At 40.5% G+C, this 6,313-nt stretch overlaps 1 non-coding gene across 1 annotated transcript; it reads left to right on the top strand.

Moving 5' to 3' along the window:
• Nucleotides 1-228: 228 nt before the first annotated feature.
• On the top strand, nucleotides 229-301 carry TRNAV-GAC (transfer RNA valine (anticodon GAC)). Its single transcript has one exon. It is a non-coding gene; the product is annotated as a tRNA-Val (tRNA).
• Nucleotides 302-6,313: the final 6,012 nt, after the last annotated feature.

The following is a 6,313-nucleotide window of genomic DNA, read 5'->3' as shown; positions in this document are numbered from 1 at the left end:
AATTAGACAACCTAGGAGAAAAACTGGCCATACCTGAGCAGACTTCACAGAAAGAAAATCCAAATGACCATCAACTACATAAGAAGGTTCTCAGTAATGTTATTGGTGTTATTGTTATTATATGTACATACTAATGTTAGAAGCACCAAAGGGCCAGCCCATGGCTCGCTTGGGAGAGTGCGGTGCTGATAACACCAAGGCCACGGGTTCGGATCCCTACATAGCGATGGCCGGTTAGCTCAGTTGGGAGAGCGTGGTGCTGACAACACCAAGGCAAGGGTTAAGATCCCCTTACCAGTCAACCTTTTTTTTTTTAAACAAAAAAAAGGAGTACTGCACCAATGTTAATTTCTGAGTCTTGCTCATTGTCCTGTGGTTATGTAAAATGTCAATATTAGAAGAAATTGGGTGAAGGGTATGTGAGAATTCTCTGTACTGTTTTTGCAAATTTCCAAAACAGTAAACTTAATTCAGCATAAAGAGTTAAAACCGTATAGTAGACAAACTTTAATATTTTAACATTAGAATATGGGAACAATGATTTCTCAGCACTTTTAGCTGTTATTTTTTCTCTGTTCACCATAGTGCACAGTTCCGATACTAAACAGATGCTCACTTTGCCAGTAAAGGGTCCTGGCAATGGTGATATTGCCACCACCTATTAAGCTTTCTTTCCTCATTAATAAAAACTGAGTAATGGAAAAGATTACTTCCTCTTCAGGAATATTTGGTCATAGGTGATGATGTAATTTTATTAAAGCAGTATTACAAACTGAATCTTTGCTGCTTTAAATGTTACTTTCTGAATAGTTTCAGAAGCAGATGTAAGATTGTTGGCTTGGCTATATTTTGGGGGGAATATAACCTTCACAGAGAAATATGCGTACATCAAATTTATTCACACAGATACCATGGTACTTCGAAAAGTTCATGGACAAATAGAATTAAAAGATAATACGAATTTTCCCATGAACTTTTTGAAGTACCCTTGTATCATGAATGATTTTAAAGTAAACACTTTTGTAGTCATACAGGTCAAAAATGAAACATACCCAATACTTCAGAATCCCTTCCATGTGGCTTCCCCAATAATAACCCTACCTTCTCCTAGAAGTAAGCAACATTCCCACTTTTGATAATCTTGCCCTCACTCTTCTTTTTAGTGATATCATTTATGTATCTTTCTTTTACCTCTTAAGATTAAGTATCATGACATAACTGACCATGTATGGAACAAGACTCTATGTACTTTTTTGTATCTTGCTTTTTTCCCTACCATCATGTTTGTGAGACTAGTACATTTTGTTGCATAGCTAAAGCTCATTTATTTTCATGGCTGCTGCCCACAGACTTTTTTTTAAATTCAATTTTAATTTTAACTGACAATAATTGTATATATTTACGTGGTACAATATGATGTTATGATATTTATATACATTGTGGAATGGTTAAATCAAGCTAATGAACATATCTATCACCTCATATAGGTATCATTTCCTTGTGGTGAGAACGTTTAAAATCTAGTCTTTAAACAATTTTGAAATATATGATACATTATTATTAAGTAGAGTCACCACACTGTACATAGATCACTAGAACTTATTCCTCCTGTCTAACAGAAATTTTGTCCCCTTTGACCAAGATCCCACCCCACCCCGCTGGCCTCTGGTAACCACCATTCTACTCTCTGCTTCTCTGAGCTCAACTTTTTTCTATTCCACATATACGTGTGATCCTCTGTTCAACCCACTACAATCTTGCTTTCTATCTTCCCTCTGGAAAAGGTGATCAATAACCTCCAAATTTCCAACTCTACTTTCAGTCTTTGTCCTGTTGGCCCCCATTGCATTTGACCTAACTGACCATGACATTCTTTTCTCTCTTAGCTTCCATGCAATCTTTTTTATTTTCTGGTTCTTCTTCCCTCTCTGTTCCTTCTCAGTCTCCTAGTTGATGGTCTCCAGGATCCCACTCATGGCTCTTTTCCTCCCATTCCTCCCTAAATGATCTCAGTTCCACACCACCCTTGTATTGACGAGTCCTAAATTATTTCTAACTCTGTCTTCTTTCCTGAGCTCTAGTTGTGTGTGTACGTGTGTGCATGCACATGTGTGTACATACATGTATTTTCTTCATCATCTGTTGGACCCCATAAAATCAAACTCATCGTTTGCTCTCCTAAACCAACACGCACACGGGTACCCAGACCAAAGACGTCAGTCATCTCTGTCCCTTTCTCTTCCTTGACCTCTTCATTCACACACAAGTCCTGCCAATGATCTATCAGAAATGTCTCTTAAATTTAAATTACTCTTATTGGGAGAAAAATAAAAGAAAAAAATTATTCTTTTCCTCTGTATTTCTCATTGTTATAATTCAGACTCATGCACTTTCCGACCAGGACTACTACAGTAGCGTTGTTTATTATTGCAGTAAAATATACACAACATAAAATTTATGTTTTTAACCCTTTTTGAACACGCAATTCAGGGTCATTAAGCATATTCACATCATTGTATAACCATTCACCATCCATCTCCAGAACTTTTCCATCTTCCCAAACTGAAACTCTGTACCCTTTAAACACTAACTACCCATGCCCTGTCCCTTCATCTCCTGGTAATCACTATTCTTTCTCTATGAATTTGACTATTCAAAGTACCTCATATTAGTAGAATCATATAATGTTTGTCCTTTTGTGTCTGGCTTATTCTCAATAGCTTTTTAAACGGATTATTACCTCCAGTTTTCTTTTCCCCTAATCCTTTTTATACAGTACAAGGCAAGTTACAGAAAGACGTACTCTTCCATGTTGACGAGAGAAAGCCTACATTCCCTAGCATGGTGGTCAAGACTTTCCAAAATCTGGCCACAACCTACCTTTCCAACTTCATCTCCTGCTATTCCTCCAACGATACGCAATGACACCACACTTCCTAGTACGCACTTTCATGCCTTTCTCACTGTTTTTGCACCTGCCACTTCTCTGGCTCAGAATGCCATATCTTCTCCATACTCTCTGCTCCCCCTACTCCAGATCCCCGGTCTTTGCTTAGCAAACTCCACTCATCCTTTACAGGCCAGCTTCCGTGTTCCTTCCCCTGTGAAGTTGGCCCTGACCCTCCACAGCTAAACTAATCCCTTCTTCTACCATGTTACTACAGCACTCTGCACACCTTAGCTTTATGTACTTTTCATTATGTCTTGTGTTTAGCAATTAAAAAGCTTTAAGAAACATTGATGTCAACCTTCACTTTGAGCCTGTGATTTCCTTAGTCGTCACGAACGTGTCTTTCCATCCTTGGCACCCGGTGGGTGGGTGCTCAATAAACGTATGTTCAATGAGTAAACAAACAAAATATAAATCCATCTATACTGAGTTACAAATTCAGCTTCCTCTGGATATATAAGGACACATTAGGTGGTCTCTAAAAGACTTCTTGAGCACAGGATTCCATCATACACTTTGGCACAGACCATAAAGGAACATCTCCCAAAATGAAAAGCCAGGATAACAGTTGTTATCACAACATCTGATTGAGATTAGTAGCTCTTTAAGTGTCAGATATAATCAGGGCAATTACTCAAAGTTGTCATCTTGATAGTCTGAGGCAATCAAACCCAAAGCATTGGCTTTCCCCCAGGAGGGTTGTTCAGCAGAACTCAAACCTGGAAGCCACTTGAACTGAAGGTCTTCTTGATGGGAAATTGTGGGTGCCATTTGCAGGAGGAGTAAGGTCCAGAGTGCAATGTGGTCTGTGGGAGCTGCCCAGGTGCTACCTCACTGACACTAAACAAATCCAGGTGACCAACAGCTTATGCCCAAATCCCCAACCAACAACACAGAGCACGACAGCAGCATTTTCAGAAGACATTTTGCAGCAAATTATTACAGCAATCATTCTTTGAATTTGTATTGCACTTCGGTTTGTAGAGCACTTTCATTTGCAATATTTCCTTTAAGCCTTGCAGCCTCACGAGTATAATAATCTTGGTGCACGGATGAAGAAACAGAGGCCAAACATCGTACTGTGGTCTTCCCAAGGCTCTAAGGTTATGTGGTAACACTTTTTGCTCTTTCATTTCAGGGGTCTCTCAGCTAATGCCTGGAAATCTTGAGGTTATTTAGAGATCTGCATTGTAAATCTATCACAGTAGGACTTAACATTACTTTATACTCACTTCCAAGATTATTAGGTGTTGTTACTGATAAGTGAATTCTAGATTTGGAAGGAACTTTGGAGGTGACCTAGTCCAGTCTCTCAATAAGGCAAGGGATGCCCTTGATCAGTCCTTGGCCATGCTGGGTCTTCCTTACATTGGGTCTCCCTCAAATTTCTTCCTATGAGTCTTGATTGACTTCAATGGAATCTGCAGAAAATGTCTACTTCTTCTTTTTCAGCAAAAAGCCTTCAAATAGTGGTGGGTGGTCCCCTCTCTTTTCTGGCCTAAATATCCCAGCTCCCTCAAGCCATTGCTCTTTCTTGTACCAGCAGTAGTAGAATCCTTAAATAACTTCTAACATTTATTGAGCAGGAAAAGTGCCAAGCACTTTACACAGATTATTTTACAAAAGCCTCACCACAACTCTGTGATAACAGTGCACATTCTGTTATCCTGACTTGACATATGAGAAAACATATGAGGTTTAGGAAGTTAAGTAATTTGCCCAATGTCACCCAGCTGGCAAATGGTGGAAGTGGTAATACAGTCCAGGCAGTCTGAGTACATAATTTTCAGTCTAAACCATTTCACTATAGACCCTTTTCTTTTCTTTCTCTACACTGTCCTCTACCTTGAGCCCAAGAAAAAAAGCTTCAAATGCTAAATGGACAGATTGTAGGCTGGTAACTCTGAGAGCCAAGTCCTCATCCCTGTCACCCCCTCACTGTGACTGGGAACAGTTTAACCACACTATGCTGTTTATTCTTCTTGTTGGGTACACTCATCCCACAGAGACATCTCAATCATTGTCACCGTACACCCACCACTCCTGGGACTAAATAGATTCCTCATGGCTAGCCATTAAAAGCATGACCCACTCACGAACTTTATCTCACATCACTCTCCTCCTCACTTACTGCGCACCAGGAAGCATGGGCCGCTTTCCACTGCATCCACCGGGGTCCCCGTGGTAGGGTCTTCACACGTTCACACACACTGTTGCCCTGTGGGTGCTGTTGGCATGGCTGATGCCTTCAGATTTTGGTTTGCATGTCACTTTCACAGTGAGCCTTTCTCTTCCATTCATTCATCCATCCATCCATCAATCCACTGTCCTTGCTGGGTATATAGCAGTAAACAAGTCACACATGGTACCTGCTCTCCAGGGGCTTACACTGCTACCTTCTTTTTTTTTTTTTTTTAAATAAAGATGACTAGTAAGGGGATCTGAACCCTTGACTTGGTGTTGTCAGCACCACGCCCACCCAGTGAGCAACCGGCCATCCCTATATGGGATCCGAACCCGTGGCCTTGGTGTTATCAGTGCCACACTCTCCCGAGGGAGCCACGGGCCGGCCCTACACTGTTACATTCTAATGCTCTGACGGAAAGCAGTTCTCCACTGTACACTTACTGCATATTATACTTTTCTTTCAAAGCATTATCAGAATCTTCATATAAATATTTTCATTTAATACCTAAATTCATTCTCATGGTTTAAGAAAATATATCAAACAATATAAATAATGCCAGAAATTATCTTTGATGCGCCCTTTCTACCACCAACCCCATCTCACTCTTGTTCATAGGGGTAATTGTTATTTTAATTTTGGTATGAATTCCTCCAGGTCTTGTCTATGCATTTACATATGTGTAGGCACGTATAAATACAAGGTTTTGTTTATTTCATGTGTGTGTTTATATTAGTTAGAGTTCTCCAGAGGGAATCAATAAGATACGTTATAAATACATAAGAGGAGATTTATTAGGGGAATTGACTCACACAGTTATGAAGAGAAGTCTCACTACTGGCCGTCTGCAAACTGGATGCCAGCAGCGTGGATCCGTCCAAGTCCGAAGGCCTCAAAACCAGGGAGACCAATAGTGTACCTGGTGTAAGTTCTGGAACCCAGAAGCTGAAGAGTCTCGAGTTCTGATGTCCATGCACAGGAGAGAAGAGTGGATCCCAGCTCCAGCAGACAGAGAGACACATTCACCTTTTTTCTCTGTTTTTTGTTCTCTCTTGGGGGTTGGGGACAGCCAGCAGATTAGATGATTCCTGCCCACACTGAGGGTGGGTCTTTCACACTCAGTCCACTCAGACTCTCATACTAATCTCTGCTGGAAACACCCTCAGGGACACACCTAA

Source organism: Cynocephalus volans, chromosome 6, assembly GCF_027409185.1.
Source record: "Cynocephalus volans isolate mCynVol1 chromosome 6, mCynVol1.pri, whole genome shotgun sequence".
NCBI lineage: Eukaryota > Metazoa > Chordata > Mammalia > Dermoptera > Cynocephalidae > Cynocephalus > Cynocephalus volans.
Note: the sequence above shows the minus strand (reverse complement) of the source record. Positions and strands in the feature narration are given on the sequence as shown.